The sequence below is a fragment of the Solanum pennellii genome, chromosome 2 (genome assembly GCF_001406875.1).
Source record: "Solanum pennellii chromosome 2, SPENNV200".
In the NCBI taxonomy this organism is placed as follows: Eukaryota; Viridiplantae; Streptophyta; class Magnoliopsida; order Solanales; family Solanaceae; genus Solanum; species Solanum pennellii.
Genome location: NC_028638.1, coordinates 43,104,977 through 43,125,226, shown reverse-complemented (window position 1 = coordinate 43,125,226; position 20,250 = coordinate 43,104,977). Strand labels below are relative to the sequence as shown.

The 20,250-nt window shown below is 31.0% G+C and overlaps 1 long non-coding RNA gene across 3 annotated transcripts in view; it reads right to left on the bottom strand.

Moving 5' to 3' along the window:
• Nucleotides 1–3,562: 3,562 nt before the first annotated feature.
• The window catches only part of LOC114076162, a 28,899-nt gene continuing 12,211 nt past the window's right edge, over nucleotides 3,563–20,250 (bottom strand). Inside the window, exons 3-5 of one of the 3 annotated variants that reach the window (XR_003576985.1) lie at nucleotides 19,027–19,093; nucleotides 4,326–4,453; nucleotides 3,563–4,009 (exon numbers count right to left, since the gene is read on the bottom strand). This is a non-coding gene — a long non-coding RNA (uncharacterized LOC114076162). The remainder of the gene's footprint in view (nucleotides 4,010–4,325; nucleotides 4,454–19,026; nucleotides 19,094–20,250) is intronic. The other 2 variants (XR_003576984.1, XR_003576983.1) reach the window with 2 other exon arrangements.

Genomic DNA, 20,250 nt, shown 5'->3' with positions numbered 1-20,250 from the left:
TATCCATCAAACTTACTATAAAGTAATTGGTGGAATAGCGCATGAGTCATCTTTATATAAATTAGCCATAATTACTAATCATGATCAAGTTTATAAAATCTTCCACAAAGTAATGAGAGATTAATTATGACTTTTTGACCTCCCTTTTTTTTATTTTATAATTTTATTTTTCTATGTAATCCTCAGTGGGGAAAATATGAATTAAAGGATAAAAATTGTGTTACAAGTTTTACTGCATGCCTCAAATAATTTTTTTGTTACTAGTTGTTTACCTTATGATCTTGAGGTCTCAAGTTGTTCTTTCATTGTCTCTAAAATATATTCTTTTTCATCTGATTATATTTTCTTAATCTGTCTCTAAAGTAATATATCTTTTTTATAATGAGAAACAACAAACGTCTATGATTTATTTTAGATTAGAAACTTCAGAAGTCTTAAAGGCTAAACTCATAAACAAATCTCTAAAATTATTAGGTTTTTCTCTTTAGGTACCTCAATAACGTCATTTTTACTGAATCATTGAATCACCAATAATTTGTTTCTTTTAGACACGGTTAGCTGATTTTGATCGGCTTTTCTATTGTAAATGCATGCAATTGTGTTCGTATTGTAATGATTTTGATTGAAGGAATAAAGACAAATTGTGTGTTAGTCTCATTTGTTTTCTAATTTATTCAAATAACTTGAAGTAGAACACAATTATTCTCGAATAGTTTTACTATCAATTGGACTAATGAGTTCTGAAACAACCTATCAATACCCGGTCTCACAAAATTTGGTTCCACATCAGCCAACGGTGTTTAAAAGAAACAAAATTATGAGTGGTTTAATGTTTCAATAGGAAAATAGCATAGTTAAAATACTTGAGGGGGAAAAACCCAACGAATATAGAAATTTATTTATGTATTTAACCTTTAAAAAGTATTATGTCAAGTTAAATAATATCACCTGATTAAAGATAGAAAAAATAAATATATACACGCAGAAAATACAATATTGAACTCTCTTGTCAAACCTTAATTATGATAGAACATCAAATTAAATACAAGGAAGACTAACAAACTAAAATCATTGCATTCAAGAGACAACATATATAAAACCAAATGATAAGAAATCTTTGCAAGAACCATCACAATCCAAACATTATGACATAATTAATTCAAAAATTGCATGCAATATAGAGAATTAGTTTGATAATTGATGTGTTTGGTGTCTCCCTCTTTGTCCCTTGGACAATTGATACAACACTACCTAACTCCACCTCCATTTGTTTTCCTATGTATTACAAACACTAATCACAAAGCTATATATAAAACATTTGTTATTGTAAAAGACATTTGCGTTTGAACGCACATTTTACTTGATTATTATATTTTTGAAAGTTTTAGAATGGTAGTCCCAATAATCGGGGCTTGAAACTATTTGAAGATTAAAATTTAAAATTTTAATCAAATTTCATGGTCAAACATATGTCGAAAGTAATTTCTAAAATCTAATATAAATTTTATGGCAAAATGCTAACTTAATTATAGACGCTTATGTCATGAGCCCGAGATGATACTTTCTCTTGACACTATACTTTGACTTTCATCTTCTTATCAATCACACTATTTTTTTTTTTCGTTTTAAAATAAGTTGTGTTTTTTGCTTCAATATTTTTTAAAAGGGCAATGGTAAAATTACTAGAAAATTTGGCCAGGAATTAAAAATAATTATAATTATTTTTTATTTTAAATATTTTTTTATTAAAAAAGTATTAAACTTTAAAGGATAAAAATATTCAAAAAGGTAAAATAATATAAGTAAACTCAAAAGAATTTGTCCTTTTTTAAATGAATAATTCCTTAAAAGAAGGAATTAATCTTTTTCTTTGTTAATGTTTATGTTTTTCCTAAATCATTTTTTTCTCGTCAATTTCGCCCTTTAACTTTTTCAAAGTGAACTTTCCTCCTTTTTTTTTTTTCCTTTTTGCCTTTTTAGCATAGGTGGAGGAAATGATTTTCCTTTTTTCTGTCTGATTTTTACATTATTTAAAATTATATTTTTTCACCTGTAAATTAAAAAAGGGAAAAGGGTCTGATATACCCCTCAACTTTATCATTTAGAGCTGATATACCCCTTGTTATGAAAGTGGCTCATATATATCCCTACTTGTAAACAAATGGCTAACATATACCCTTTTCCTCTAACGGAAATGAAAAAAATAATAATTTTAATCTAAATTTTTATTATTTTTTTCTAAAAAATATAATCACATATGAGTAAATTTAATCCTCGTCAAACATATTTTTTTTGACTTTTTTTTGTTTCAATGACTAATTTATAATTATTATTTTGATAATCAAATTTATTTATGTTTCACTAATATTCTTGTAAAACTTATTGTAGATGACCAAACTTTTTCTTCGAATACGAAAATTAAATTACAATAGACACAAAAAAAATAGTTTAATTTTTTTTAAACTAAGGAATGAAAGAAAAAAATAAAATAAGAATAAGAAATTCAAATAATTATAATAAAAGAAGTCAAAAAATAATTTATGTATGAAAAAAATTAAAATATACCTTGAATTTTGATAGAAGAATCATGTATACCCCTATATAATTTTTTTTAAAAAATTAGAAGTAATAAATATAAATGTAAAACTAATTTTTTTAACTTCCGTTAAATGAAGGGTATATGTGAGCCATTTTGTAACGGCAGGGGTATATGTGAGCCGTTTGTATAACGGTAAGGGCATATGTGAGCCACTTTTATAACGAGGGGTATATCAGCTCCAAATGACAAAGTTGAGGGGTATATCAGACCCTTTTCCCTTTAGAAATCAAACTCCTACTAGTATGTACGCAAATCTTATTATATACTATATATGAATTTTTTTTTTATAATCTCCCAGATAGAGGTACAAATTCCTTTTGCAAAAATTAGGCCTTATATGATGAGGCAACAGTATATAATATGTATACCACCTTTCAACTAAATGAGTAACTACAGATTAAATCAGCGTTTGAACATGCCATTTTACGCTGATTCCATCTCATGATTCTATATCATGAGATGTGATACCATATTCTCCAAAAACCATTATATGGAATCACATGGTGATACCATATCATAATTTGAGATGTTTTAAATACAAAAAATTGATCAATGAGTTTATATTTTGTTAAAACAACCCCACATTTATAACTATTAACCATTTATTTCATATGTAAATAAAAATTATGATCACATCATTACTTTTTTAAATTTATTATTCTCACCGACATAAAATTTATTATTCTCACTAACATATAATCACTTTAACTCACACTTAACGATTGTTGAGTAATAAAATCTTGAAGAGCCCGTGAAAGGTGTTTCATTTTTACTCAAATATATTGATGAAACAATTACTTAAGTGGACAACAAATAACTTTGTCATAATTTATTATACGATTTTATGATTATTTATTGATTTGATAATATTAAATAAACAATTGGGGATATTTTAATAGTTTTATAAATTATGGAAATTTTATGTTTATAAGAAAATAAACAACACCATAATTCCATATCACATGTCCAAACAAAGCTTAAATTTCGTCTCATGATTTCATATCATGGTACCATATCATGATTCCATATTATGATACCATATCGCATAGCCAAACGGGCCCTAAAATTTGTGATACTTACCACTTGCCAGCAGCCTGTTGTACAAACAACAGATTAGTTTCTGGAAAAAAAAATCAGGGGTAAAAAAAGGATAATGATCCTGAGATATTCCATGAGGATTATTTTCTATCCTGTTTATGATAATAGGTACTTTTATATTAGTCCCATATAGAGGGTGGGCTAAAATAATCCAAGATAGAGCTTTTTTGCATGATATTGCAGGAGACAAAGTCGTCCTTTCTACTAATCGAATCCTCAGTTCAGGGGCCTTAATTCGTCAACATGTTATGAAGCCCAGTCTCGGTGTAGGATCAGCTCAACATCAGCCTCAGTACCATCAAATTTCATCACCTGTTCACACAAAGACGCTCAATCAGCAGAGAAAATAATGTGAGCTCAATGTCTGATAGGACTCAAGTGTCATGGATATCACGGAGATTAATAGCTGAAAATCCAGTCTTAAACGTTAACTACAATTAGTGGCGAATCGTTGTTTACATATTTAACATTGGTGTGTATCTATCAAAGCAAGTAGAAAGTAGTCAAACAGGTCGTTTATCACCAAACAACTATGCGGAAGTAATTGGTATAATGAAATTACTGCAGGAAAGTCAATTCTTGGATTGTCTAAGAATTAGACTATTTGATATTTGGTAAGCTACTTAACTGAAAATACTGAAGTCTTAAATGGCAAGTGTTCATTTGGCTTTCCTTCAATGCTCGTAATGCTCTTTCAAGACAACATGCAGAGAAGTGGACAGCAATCATGGCCAGAAGGAAATTCCTTTAGTCATCCTAAATGACATTAAATGAAGTAAATACAGCCATACAGGCCATTAGACTTCAACAAAAGTTCGCGTCTAAACAACCTCTTTTCAAATGAAAGATAGGAATTAAGGGCAATGCACGTGCTACAATGGCCGGGACAAAGGGACACAATACAACGAGAGTGAGCTAATACATAGACATAGTATTAGATAATGTAAAGAAAGAGGAATGATGAAATTGACTTATAAAAGGCTATGACTCTGTGGACTGGTGCTACTTAGAGATTCATTGGATGGGTAATGGAATAGTGAAGATGGTTAACTATTACATCATGATAATGGGGATCCTGCCGTTCGGAGCCTTTCAATGCAACAAATGAACTAATAAGACAAGGAGATCCTACGTCCCCTTTTCTTTTTACTTTGTCCATGGATACCTGAGTAGAAGGTTCAATCATCAACCAAGTAAAGGAGCAGAAATTATTTAAGTTCCATCCTAAATAGTCCAAACAGGGAATCACCCATTTTTCATTTGCAGATGACCTGTTACTATCCTCAAGAGACGATTTGGAGTCTGTCAAGCAACTACACATATGCTTTCAATGGTTACCTCTATTAACAAAATGGTGGCTAGGATTACTTCTTGAACTGCCAAAAAGACTATCTTATGCAGGGAGAGCACAACTTTTCCAAACTGCGTTATTCGGCATACAAACTTACTGGGCAAATATGTTTGTATTACCCTCTAAGTAATTCAAACAATTGAAGCTTTATGCAGAAGCTATCTCTGGTCAGGTACTAATACTGTAACCAAGAAAGCATTAATAGCTTGGGATAAAGTTTGTATTCCCAAGTCTATAGGAGGCTGGGTTGATGAATTTGAAATTTTGGAACAAAGCAGCCATCTTCAAAGTATGTTGGGATAGACAACATGATAGAATCCATGTCAGCCTACTTGTATTAAAGTTGACGGGCTACAATACAAAATCAAGAATATGTTTATCACGAAAGAGGTGTCCAAATCCAAGCCCAAAAGAAAGAAGATTGGGCCACCACAAAGCCCAATAAAAGAGTTCAAAAAGCGTAACGGATAAAGTCAAAGTTTCCTAGTTTAAAAACTTTATTTTAAAGTTTTCCTAGTTTAAAAACTTCTTATTTTTAAATTTTCTAGTTTAAAATGTTTCTAGTTTAAAGTTTTCCTGTTTTCCTAGTTTAAAGTTTACATAAAAGTAGGATTTAAATCCTATTCTATTTAGGATAGGTTTTCCCTAGGGGTGTGCAAAAATCGAACCGACCTATAATTGAACCGAAGAAATGTTATTGGGTTATTGGATTTTTTAAAAAAAAATTATTGGGTTATTAGTTCGATATGGGTTTATACTATTGGGTTACTGGATAAATCGATAACCCAATAAGACGATAATAATCCAACCCAAGTTTATGAAGATCAGAATCGTGTGAAAGAAGCAACGAAGAAATTTGAGAGAGAAAATAGTGAGAGGAGAAAGGGATTTCATTCTAACATTTCAAGAGAGGAAAAAAGAAAGGTTGTGTTGTATGAAGAGAATGGGATGTCAAGTGAGAAAAAAGTGAGAATGAGAGAAAAGAAAAGAGAGATGACCATGAAAGAATAAAAGAAAAGGATGATAGTGAGGTCGTGAGAGAAAAACAAAGATAGTTTGAGTGAGGTTATTTCTTGTTTCAACTCTATCATTCCTACTTTTTCTTCTAGTTGTTTTGAATCTCTTGTAGATACTCATGTGAAAGTATGCATTGGAAAACCAAAGTCATTGGATGAACTTAATTTTAAAGTGGTTGATACTACAAGTCCAATTGAGAAAGTGTATGTTGATGAGAACGATAAAGGTAAAGAGAATTATTTTGGATCTGTCCAAGATAAGGCGCATAAAAAAAAGTTCAACAATACAATTGTGGATCTATCACCAATGAGAAAGGAAAAAGGAGGTGATGTTATTCCTTTGCTACATAAGAACAAGTATTGTATGTATAATTGGTTTATTCAAATTCTTGGTATTTCTAAAACACCTAAAGTTTTCAAGGAGGTAATGAACTACACACTTAATTATTATGTTGGAAACTTCATTGATTTTGAGGATAATGATATTTTGATGTGTAATAAGTCACTAACTTCAATCCACAAGTTCATAAGAGTAATTTGAGCTCTTTTAAAGTTGAGCATGACATAGTTGATTGTGGATTTCCACTTGTTGAAAAGAGGTGTGATGTTTGTGCGAGGAAGATTGTGAATGAGATAGTTGATTCTTCTATTGTTCTAGTGTTGAATCGAGGTTTGTGTGATTATTTGTTGGAACATGATATTTTCTATGGGATAGAAACATCATTATTCAAGTGTTGGTTATTGTGAGTTGAAAAGGGTGTTTGCTACTAGTGATGATGAGGTACATGATTATGAGCACTTTAATACTAATTTGGATACAATGTATATTGAAGAATGGGTGAATAGTATTTATGTGGAAGAATTTTTGGGAGGTATAATTGAAGATGTTTGGCTATATCATATAAGTGTTCTATTTGATAGGAATTTTATATTGTTTTTGTCATGCCCATTGGAGAACTTTATTGATAGAGCTAAATTGAAGATGCATGTATCATTCGCAATGGCCTCTAGACAAGGAGTTCGTTGTGTTTATGTAAGTAGAAGAATTTTCTATTGGGATGATGATGTTCACATGCTTTATAAGGGTGTATTTATACATGCCAGGATTAATTGGGTTAAGTGGTCACATGGTCACTATCTTGTTTTATTCCTACCATTGTTGTTTTTGAGTAATGGATGTTGTTTTCTAATGCATGTTGTTTTGATTTTGAGAGATTTAAATTCGAGGATGAATTGTTTTCAAGAAGAGGGGAATGATAGCATCCATGACAGCCTACTTGTACTAAAGTTGACGGGCTACAATACAAAATTAAGAATATGTTTATCACAAAAGAGGTGTCCAAATTCAAGCCCCAAAGAAAGAAGATTGGGCCACACAAAGCCCAATAAAAGAGTCCAAAAAGCTTAACGGATAAAATCAAAGTTTCCTAGTTTAAAAACTTCTTTATTTAAAGTTTTTCTAGTTTAAAAAGTTTTCTAGTTTAAAGTTTTCCTGTTTTCCTAGTTAAAAGTTTACCTAGTTTTAAGTTTCCATAAAAGTAAGATTTAAATTTTATACTGTTTAGGATAGGTTTTCCCTATATATAAGCGTTGATTTTATTATTTTGAATAGACATGATTAATATTATTTGAGAGGTTTCTCTTCTTTACACTTTCCGTGTGGTAACTATGGATTTATCTTACAACCTTATAAGAACGATTCTTTAAGAGGTAAGATTAATTCTTAATTCGATATCTTTGGTTTCTATTCGTAAATTAAAGAAGGTGATTAGTCTTTACTAAATGTTGTCTCTGATTTCTTCATAATAGGGGCCTAGATCACTTTTTTGATCTAAGTTCTTGAATTGACTCTATTAGTATCATAATTAGTCTTAATCCGCTAACTTTGAATACTAAGATTAATTAGGTTTCTTAGCACTTTATCTTGAAATTGGGGATTTTTATTCTTGAATTTCACATATTTTTCAATTTCTATCTTTAATTTTTATAATTTCGCTTCTGCATTATTTTCTTGTGGATTAAATGGATTCACACATATAACATTAAAGGTCAGTTGTTTCTGCAAGCCTATGTTGCAGGGACTCTTCATTTTTGCCGATGAACCCGTCTCGACGCGAGCGCGGGTGCGTGTCGGATTCGGTCAATCCGATTCGAACACTTTGACCAGAGGCAAGAAAAGATTTGGGAAAAAAGAAATTAGTTCCTGTCGACGTCTTTCGATGGGAGGCGGAGTACTTTTTAAGATGAAGCTTGAAAAAGATAAAGATGATGAAGATTGAAAAAGTACATGAAACTTAAAAAGTTACGGAGAAGAAAGAGGAGTTTTTTCTTGAAAAATTACAGAAAGTACAAAGCTTTTTCATCTTTCTTGAAAAAGTAGTCTCTTCAGTTTTTTCTTGAAAAAGAAAACTAGAGATGAAGGGTTTCTCTAGATCCTTTTAAATATAAAATAAATTATACTTTTAATGTTTATTATATTCTCTCTCTTCTTTCACAATTTTTTTTTGAGCAAGGTAAAGTTATATTCCTCAGCAATGTGGGTATGCTGTCAACCATCAAAAAAATTACAGTGCAAGTAATCATAATTACAGAGAGCCTAAGAATTCTATTAGTTGTTCTACCTCATCTATACCCTCCTCTTTACACCAAAGATATAAAGTATTAATGCAGTTTTCTTTTACTTTCTGCATTGGATTAGTGATATTCTCAAAACATCTATTGTTTCTTTCCTTCCAGACTGACCACCATATGCAAGAAGGGACTAGGCTCCACCATTTTTTCTGTTTTTTACTCCCACCTCTTCTCATCCAGCAGGTTAGAAGATCTGTCGTATGCTCAGGCATCACCAATGGTTTTTGGATGAGATTAAGAAACATATGCCACACCTGAGAAGTCACTCTACAATGGAGGAACAAATGACTATTTGTTTCCTCCTTTTCCTTGCAAAGGAAGCACCTTGAGACAATCTCAAAACCTCTCTCTTTTCAGTTTCTCTTCTTTCACAATTATACTTTTTTTATTTTGTATGCAATTATACCAAAATATGCAAATAATCATTATATGTATTTCATAAATATTTTGTGATACTTTATTATTATCATATCATATCATATATATATATAATACTAAAAGCATGAACAAAAAAAGTTTGAAAGTTGAATTACGATTTTACCCCTTTTATAAATTAAATTATTATTAAATATTTAAATATTTGATTGTATAAGTTTAATTAAAATATTAATGACTTTTAGACTTCCTAATATTATTCCTAATTAAACATCTACTTTATTAATATTTATCATCTATATGTATATAATAGTTTTAATTTTTTTTTAAAAAATAGTCTCTGCTTGCTATACTTTTCCTCATTTGATAACTTTTTCCTTACGCCCTCTCATAAATAATATAATTATGTGGATAAAATACTATTCTTTATGATAAATAACGAAATTTAATAATTTAAAGGGTGCAAATCTGTAAAATGGAGACACACACATTGATAATGTCCTCTTGATTATTATTAAAAAATGACTCTACATTGATATATTTAAATTTATTGATGCTTAATTACGTGATAAGAAGTTGTTCTTTCTACATGGTTTGCTAACTTTAATTATCTTTTTCTTATTCTTCATTTATTTATTATTATTTTCTAATTACTTATTCAACTTTTTCACTCTTAACATCCATAACTCTCATCTTTTCATATTCATAACCTCCAAATATTTAAACTAAAATTTTAAGATATCTTTTCATATTCCTTTTGTTCAATCTATATAAATTCAACTTCTTTATCTCATGAAACCCCTACCAAGATTATTAGGCTATTATTTTTATTCTATAGTTAATGTAGATGAAAAAGACTCTTAAATTTTGATAGGATATAAAAGAAATCGATGAGAACTTAGAGAGTTATGTACTAATTTTGTACTTATTTTTTCATCTATATATACATCAGTCTTATAAGAATAATGTTTACATTATATTTTTTCTTAAATCTGTTTGTCTTTATCTTTTTTTTTCTCTATTAGACTTCTAATTTAGTTTTCTATCAATGATTTTATTGCCGTAAATCTTTATTCTTATTTTGTAATTGTTATATTTTATTATTCAATACAATTCACACACGCACACATTATTCTAACGTATCTATAAAAATTCACATGAAACACACGTGCGAAGCATGTGCTCAGAAACTAGTATTATTATAAGTGGGAAGCTCCAAAGTAAAAGTTGAATTACCATTTTGCCCTTTTACTAAATTAAAATTGGATTAATCATTTAATTAATACAAATATTTTAATTACATAATGACAGAATTTAAGTTCTTTAGCCCTTTAATAATTAAATTATTATTTTCTTGATAAATGAGTACATTGATATTATTTTTAATCTTAATCATGACTCTCATAACGGAAGAATTTTAAAAGTTATGATAAATAAAAATAATGTATCCATCATCATATCATATACCATTCATATATTATATTATTATTATTTTATTTTTTATTATCATATTATATAATTGTTATTATATTTTATATTATAAGTGGGAAGATGCTTTGTCTAAAGTTGGATTAAGAAAATGTCCTTCAACTTTTTAATTATCATTATCATATTATTATAAATAATAATTAATTATCATATCATATATATATTATTATAAGTGGGAAGCTCCTAACCTCAAAGTTGAATTACCATTTTGTCCTTCATTTAAATATTCTTTTTTTATGTACAAAATAAAAAATATATTCTAATAACTAAATACAAAACTAGATATAAATGGGATCAGTTTTAAGGTATTCAAATGTGCATTATATTATGTATTAAAGATAGTGGAAGATAAGAAGTTATTTAGCGGAAGTCCAAGCATTTTAGAACTGAAGAATTATCTTGATGACACTTATTTCACATTATTATTGTCAACTTCAATGTAATTGTTAACAATTATATATATGGGATGTTTATAGATTATTTGATAAGCATAACTTGTGAATCAGTGAATTAAAGATGGAGTCAAGCCACTCAAGAATTATTTTTCCATTCTCTCTTTTATCGGTAAGTTAAATCAAACAAATAATATGTTGCTTCTATTTTCTTACATAAATATTTCATATTTATAAGCATTTTCGCATGTATTCACCATCTTGAAATGTGTATGCATGTTTACTTATGAATCATGATTTGAAACATGTAGGTTAAATTATCTCATTATTTTATATCATTTCATGAATTCATATAAAAGAATTTTAAATTCTTTAAAATAAATTTTACACATTTATAAATTACAATCAAAAGTGAAAGAAAATTCACTTTTAATTATTTTGTGTTTGTAGATAATCCTTTAATTTATTTATTTTTTATGAATGAAAATGTGGATGTAAAAAATAAAACAACAAAAACAAAATGGATGGAACATATATAAACGAAAGGGGAAGGCAAGAATTAAGTCAAAGGATACAAAATAGTAATGTTAGAGAAAACAATAATAAAGTAAGAAAAAAAAGGATAAAAAAAATTAAAGAATGATAAGAAGTATGAAAAATAACCATGATCAAACTATTGAAATTTTTGTTTATGCTACAAAGAAGAATAAACACACTATGTCATGTGAATGTAATATGAAGACAACTTATATACTTGTTACAAGTATATAGGTTAATTCAAACTTTGGTACAAATTGAGAATGGTATGTTATGTTTGTATTATCCCTTTCTTAGAGAGAAGTAACAAACTAATATATTGTAGGTTTCGACCTAATAACATAAAAAGGCAAATTATTTATCACATTAAATTTCGTTGTCCAAATTTGACAGGTTACCGAAATATATAATTATTTGACATTTACATTTTACGACAAAGAAGTCATTTATAAAGGTTGATTGTTCATTTATTTCATTTATATATTTTTTCGTTAAATCATTTCTGAAATTCATCACAATGTGATTTTAATGTACCTTCTACAACATATTATATTTTTCTGGGTCTCACGTGCAAAGCACGTGTTCAGGACTAGTATTATTATAAGTGAGAAGCTCTAACCTTAAAAGTTGAATTACCATTTTGACTGCACTTAATTAAAATAAATTAATTATCTTTTAAATACTAATAATTTGTACATAAAAATAGAATATGAAGTCCAACAACTACACTTTAATTTTTTAGTTATGACATTATAATTATAATTAATTAGGTTGAATTAAATTAGAGTAGAAAATAATAATGTATGGAACTCTTCGAATTTTGTGAAATTTATCTATCATAATAATGTATGAAACTCTTCAAATTTTGTGATTCTTTGAATTTTGAAATTAAAATAAATTTATCTATCATGATTCAATGTGCACCATTAAAAATTTTTGGTATGTGAAAGGACAATCAAATATCACTATAAATACCAGTTACTTGCTTCCTACGTCATCACATTCTTTTCTTTTATCATCTACTATTCTCTTTTCTTCTTCTTAGATTTATGATATGAATACAAGTCGTTAAGAAGCGAACTGAGGAGAAGAACAAATAGCTTCATTATGAAATTAAAAGAGAAGTTTTCTTAAAATATAGTTCAACTGTTAAACTTAACAATATAAGATATGACTTATATATTTCTTTAGATCTTTCTTATGTTAGATTATGATTTTATGTTTTTCTTTTTCATTTTGGGATTACATTATGGTTGTCTAAAATTGATTGGTATGCAACCCATATTTTTTTGTAATTATGTATTATTTTGCATTGTTATGAAAAGAAAAATTCTTTATTTTCGTGTTTTTATACTTTTAAGTGTTATTTAATTGAAAATTTTCTATTAATACATGATGAATTTGATAATACTTGAATAGTTTATGTAAAATATGCATAGAAGTAATTTAAATAAATACATAATAGTGATATTCACGTGAAAAGCACGTGTCGAGAACTAATATATAATAAGAATGTATTTATAATTATATTTTTATAATATTGAAATTTTTTAGCCGTACCCATGCACCCGTATGCATACTCGGATTCGCATCTCCGAATCTTAAAATTTAGATTTTGCCGAATCCGACCCTCGAATTCGCATCCATCTCAGATACCCGCACCTGAGTCCGAGCAACTTAGGTGCAAGCACAAGAGCCACAACAGGCAAGTTGAATGGTGAGGAAGCTCTTTGAAAGTAGGTAGAACCTGCACATATGGCCTAGTTCCTACATAACTGGAAGTATGATAAAGTAACTATACTTGCAGTTGATAGGTGACCAAGAGAGGGTAATATGGAAGCCTCTAGGATTTGGTAATGATGCAAGACCTAAGACACACTTCACCTTCCGGCTAACCTTACATGGGAGGCTTTTGACTGTGAACAGATTGCTAGCATGGGGAGTGACTATGGATAGAAAATGTGTCTACTGCCGCACTCATGAGGAAACCAGAGATCACCTGCTCTTGCACTGTCAAACTACTAATATGTTCTGGGATGGTTTAGTCATATGGATGAGAGGATTAATGCGTAGATACACCAATTAGGAACAACATGTACATTGAATCAGTAAACAGGCCAAAGGGAAGTCACAGGCAACTCAGATCTTCAAACCTATATATACTGAATTTGTACAGCCCATATTTATAAAGAGGAACATGCACATGTTTTGGAAGAAGCTGAAGGAGACTACTAAGTTGATTTGGGAGATTGCCTGTATTTGCTGTCTTAGGGCAGGCACTAGAACAAAATTTGTAGCTCATTCCTTCCTTTGTAGAAACTCGGATCCTAGTATTGGTAGGTAGTGATGTAGTTCTGTTTTTCCTTTGAGATAGTCAGCTGTGTATAAAGCTGGACAATGGAACTTGTACATACTACTTTGGTGATTAATTGAAACTGTTAGTTACCAAAAAAAAAAAGAAGAAGTGAAAAGGCGGTGGTCTCCTTGAGTAATACACCTCATACTTGCCTTTGCCCTCAGAAAATACTGGTCATGACTTCTCAAGTGGAAGTGAGTGAAACAAAGTAACATGTCTAAAAAAGGGATGTACAATGGATATTAGATAGTGAATGCACACAATGTGCCTCCCCTATCATCCTACTGACCTTTGTAGCTGGAGAAAAGCGATAGGGATCGTTAAAATATAGTAGTCTATAGAAGAATCATAGTATATAGTTGTCAAAATGTTGATACTTGAGCAATGTGGAGAAAAAAGAAGAGAAATGAAGTATAATAATTGAGGATAAATCTAGGACTGAATCAGAGAAACTAAAAGATATAACATAGTACCACCAACTCTAGCAAGAAAAAATTGCCTTGAAGTTAGATGTAGTTTGCATTAAACACTAAAATGCACTAATGATCACAAATGTAGGAAATTAGGATACTTAAATTTGTCCACATAAGAGAACTTATCCATGTAAACTTGAGGAATCAAAGACTGTTGTATGTAATGCCACATTGTCACCTAATTTATAAAATCCAATGGACCAGGGGAGGGATCTTGATTATGTGGGGATAAAAGAGAGTGGAAGGGGGAACTGGTGAATGTTGCTAGTCAAGTGATCACTTGTAAGTTCACTGGAATTAATCAGCAGTTAACATGGCACCTGAGTGCAGTTTATGCTGATTGTAATCCAGTAGTGAGGAGGGAGCTGTGGGCTGAACTTGAAGTAATAAAAACAGTTTTGAGGGGCCTTGGGTGGTGTGTGGGGATTTCAATATTACTAGGTTTGTCTCAGAGAGATCAATCTGCCATAGAATTTCTGGAGCGATGACAGAATTTTCAGAGTGCATTAGTAACTTAGAGCTGGTGAATCCTACTTTATTTGGAGGATCTTTTACATGGAGAAGGGGGGAAATCACAAAAGTGCTTCAGGGATTGACAGATTTTTATACTCGGCAGACTGGGAGGATGCTTCCCTCCAGTTAGGCAGACTCTTCTTCCAAAAATAGGGTCTGATCACAACCCTATCCTACTCACATGTGGGGACTGGAATTGGTTTTAGACATAACTTTAAATTTGAAAATTGGTGGCTATAAGTTGAGGGCTTTAAAGATAAAGGAAAGACTGGTGGAATTCTTTTCCTAACACTGGCAGACCTTCTTACATATTAGCCAACAAACTAAAGCTTCTCAAAAAGGAGCTGATCCGATGGAGCAAAAACTATAGGGGCAATTGGAAGCAAAGATCATGCAACAGTTGAGTGCATGGGAAGTCATTCAGGAACAAAGATTTCTAACAGACGATGAACTAGTACAAAAGACCGACCTTGCCATGGAGTTCGAGGAGGAATCTAAGAAGGAAGAAATAGCTTGGCGACAAAGATCAAGAATACAATGGTTGAAGAGTGGAGACAAAAATACTAAAGTTTTTCCACAGGTTGGCTAATTCTCACAAAAGATACAATTCTATTGATTCTTTAGAGGTAGAAGGGCAAACTATCTCTGATCCAGAAGAAATCAAAAATACCATTCAGAGTTACTATCAGGGTTTGTATAAAGAAGCAGAAGAATGGAGACCTGATCTCATCCTCAAGATACAACAATTATTTCCAACGAAGATCAGAATGGTTACAAAGAAATTTTGAAGAGGAGGAAGTATGGGACAACATCAAATCATGTGCAATTGATAAGGCACCTGGCCCTGATGGTTTCAATATGAACTTTTTTCAAACTTTCTGGGAGGTTATTAAGGGTGACATTATGGGGACAATGCAATATTTCCATGATCATCAAGTCTTCGAAAGAAGTTTGAACGCCAAATATGTAGCCCGTATACCAAAATGGAAGGGAGCAGTGGAACTAAAGGATTTCAGACCCATTAGCTTGATTTCTGGGATTTACAAGATAATTGCTAAAGTGCTAACTGAGAGAATGAAGAAAGTGATGGACAGCCTAGTGAATAAGCATCAAATGGCCTTTGTAAAAGGGAGACAGATCATGGATGCTGCCTTAATAGCAAATGAATGTGTAGACACCAAGATCAGGGGAGAGGTAGCTGGCTTAATGTGTAAACTAGACATTGAAAAGGCGTATGACCATGTGAATTGGGACTATTTGCTAAGTGTTCTGAAAAAATGAGGTTTGGGGATAGGTGGTTGAAGTGGATCAGTTTTTGTATTAAAACTGTTAGGTTCTCCGTTTTAGTGAATGGAGAACCTGTTGGTTTTTTCCTTCGTATAGGGGACTCAGACAAGGGGACCCCCTTTATCCCCTTTCCTGTTTATTTTGGCTATGGAAGGGTTCAGTAGCATGATGAGAATAGCACTTCACAACAATTGGCTCAAGGGTTTTAGAATAAGGGAGGGTGGTTTGGAGATATGCCATCTGTTATATGCAGATGATACCATTATTTTCTGTGAAGCTACCGTGGAACAAGTTACCTATGTTAGAGTCATATTGGTGGTATTTGAAGCTGTTTTTGGCCTAAAGGTGAAATGGAGGAAAAGTAGTATCTTCCCTATCAAAGAGGTAACAAATGTTCAGTCCTTGGCTAGTGTGTTGGGGTGTGAAGTGGGCATGTTGCCTAGTGTGTATTTGGGTATGCCACTAGGCAGGAAATACAAAGAAGTAGAGATAAGAGACTAGCACGGTGGAGAGCACAATATTTGTCATTTGGGGGAAGAGTCACACTAATAAACTCAGTGTTGGACGCTATACCTACATATGTGATGTCTTTGTTTCCTATTCCTACTAGTGTAGTGAACAAGCTAGATAGACTAAGAAGAATTTTTTTGTGGAAAGGCAACAAAGAGAGGGGGAGGTATAATCTGGTTGAATGGGAAGTCACTCAATTAAGAAAAGAACAAGGAGGATTAGGAATAAAGAATCTGGAAATTCAAAACAGGTGCCTTTTGATGAAATGGCTTTGGAGATTCTGTGATGAAGAATCTTCTCTCTGGAAGGAAGTAATTATTCAAAAGTTTGGACAAAACAGTCCTTGGTGCTCAAATGAAGTGAATTGCACTTATGGGACGAGTGTATGGAGGGCTATCAGAAGTCTATGGTCAAAGCTCCAGGATAATTCTAAATTCAGAGTGGGCAATGGTAACAATGTTAGGTTTTGGAAGGATAATTGGATAGGAGAAGTACCACTGCAGGATAAATATCCAGATCTCATGTTACTATCTAGCGACCCTGAAATTTTTGTGTCTGATTGCTGGTCCCCCCAGGGGTGGGATCTAAACTTCAGAAGACACTTAAATGATTGGGAGCTAGAAAGAGTAGTTGACCTGCTAAAAGAAGTGGATACTTTTCATGGGACAATAATGGAGCCTGATAGACTTAGATTGAGACACAGTTTAGAAGGAAGTTTCACTGTAAATAAGGTATACAAGAGGGAGAATAGCATTATGCAGGAGGAAGAGCTAAAGATATGGAAAAATGTATGAAAGAACATAGCCCCTACAAAAGTGAAATGTTTCACATGGCTAGTGGTAAGAAAGGCATGTCTTACTCATGAAGTGTTACAAAAGAAGGGGAGAGTTGTTGTGACTAGATGTTTTTTGTGCAATGAGACTAGGAAGACAAACAATCACTTGTTTCTACACTGTAAATTCACTGCCCAATTGTGGAACATGTTTTCAGTCTCACAAAGACAGTGTGGACAATGCCGGAACATACAACCGATCTAATGAGTTGTTAGATGAAAAGAGGAGGGAGTAAAAGTCAGAAAAAATGGTGGAGGATAATACCCTCTTGCATATGGTGGTCAGTCTGGAGGGAGAGAAATGGAAGGTGTTTTGAAGACAAAATCAGACCAGTCCATGATGTGAAATGGAACTGCCTGGAGACTTTAATTTTTTGGTGTAAACGTAATTGTATAGAGGAAATAGAGAGTTAGTAGAATTTCTAGGAGCTTTGTAAAGCTAGAGTCTACTTGTTTTGTAACTTGTTCCTGATGCTGGCCAGCATTCCGAATGCTGAAGAATACAACAGTACTAATTCTCAAAATTGTTAAGAAACATAAGGATGCATATGGATCATAGTGTTGGAAGTACCATTTGTCCATTGAATTTTTAATCAGGGCATTTCCGAAAACAAAATAAAGGATCCACCAAGAGGCAGGGAAAATACAAGAAGTTCGTAAGAGTTCATAACATAGCACCATCCTTAAAGCTTAAAATTATTTATGTTTGAGGTTAGCAGAAGTATGACACAATCTCTTTCTCTTCACAAGTGGGCATAGATCTATATCTAAAACATTATGTTAGCGCTAGCTAAATATGGAGAGTTTATAAGGTTTTCCTTTAGATTTAAATGTACATATTGGTCAACAATTTTATTTGAAAAAAAAAAGAATGTATGCATAAAACTTTCGCTCGCCACTTGTAGACGAAATGAAGTTTTATCTTTTCCCAATGTGTTCTTGTTAATATTTTTGTTCAGATTTCATGCATTGTTTTAACTGGTATAGAGTTCCATTCATAAACTGATGCAACTAATCATTATAATGTCGATGACATTTGTGTACAGACACAGAAGCCCAAGTTAGCACCTTTAAAAAATAGTAACACAATGTGAGTTCAATGTCTGAAAAGGCTTAAATGATACAGATATCACTTTTTACTGAAATGAGAATCATGTCACAGAAATTTCAAACACGGGATATATAAGAAATATACAACTTTTGTTTCTGGTGCAAATGTTGGATACAGTCAGCTTAGTCTTAAGAAAATTACTAGTTATGAGGACTTCGCAACCACAAAATAGGAGAAGCAAATTAGATCGCGAAGTAAGTTACATATGTAAGGCACTCCCCTTATGAGATCTTCGAAAGTAAATAAAGAAAAAAGAGAAGTAGGGAGGGGTTGGTAGGAATGGACTCCTAACACAACTAAGCAAACATTAAACACTTTTTTTGGAACCATTCCACACACTTAAACCAGCATAAACATGAGTGTTGGCAGAAATGAGATTATTGATGTCCAGAAGTTAATGTATATCAGAAAATAGAAAAACAGAGTGGAAAGAGGAATAGATTGAAAACTTCAATACCTCACCCGGCCCAGCGGTGAAGAAATAAGTGAGATTAATAGCTGAAAATCCAGTCTTTATGATAAAACTGAAATATGATAGATCAACGTTGACTATAATTAGAGGCAAATTGTTGTTTACATCTTTAACATAAGTCTCTATCTATCAAAGCAAGCAGAAAGTAGAGGTTCAACATGTGTTTATCATATCATATCATATATTATTATAAGCATGAAGTTCAAAACTCAAAAGTTGAATTACCATTTTGTCCCTCTAATAAATTAAAACTAATATAATTTTTATATATATATATATATATATATATATATATATATAATCTTCTTATTCTCATTTCATAATCTTGATCTTTCAAATTTCTAACATAAATGTAAATAAAAACAAAAATGAGTAATTATCAAGAAATTAAAGTAGATTCATGTATCTTTAAAATTAAATTTCATCTCTATCTTTTTTATATTTATTTTAACAATAATTCATGTGACTTTTCATGTTTCCATAATTTTGTTCTATAAATTTAACTTTTTCAAGAAGAACTTTTATTTATGACTCCTACAATTCTTGTATGTAGGAACTCTAAACATGTGAAATAATGTAACAATTTGAGGTGAAAGTTGTGAGATTCCCTTATGCAGTTACGAAAATAGATAAGAATTCAATTACTGAAGCATCGGAGTTTGATGTGTTAGTTTTATACTTATTTGTAGTAAGAATTATAATAAGACTTTTTTGTCTCTCTTCATATAGTTGAATTCTTGTTTTATTAGCATGTTGCTCTAAATTCATATTTGTATTTTGTATGCTCAAATGTTCACTTTCACTATAGAGACAAACAAAATGAAATGCCTAATAATCTTGCTAATGTGTACCTCTTTTTTTTTCTTTTCTCCGTACTTATAATTTTTTACATATACATTAATTTTCATCTTTAAGAATGAATGTGATAAAATAGGATGTTTACTCTTTTCTTTTCTTTTTATGGAAATAAAAGGTGAAACATATAATATTAGATTAATGGTGGATAAGTTATGTATGACAGAATTAAATTTTATATAAAAATAGTAGTTATTCATAAATATCCTGATTTTTAAAATATAAATGATAAAACTTTTTACATCTTAGTTTTAAATATTTATAGTTAACTAATTAGTTTAAAGTGTTTGTGGATAAAAATTTAATACAATACTTAAAACACATTCATTAAAAAAGTTGAAAGGTTTTGTTTTC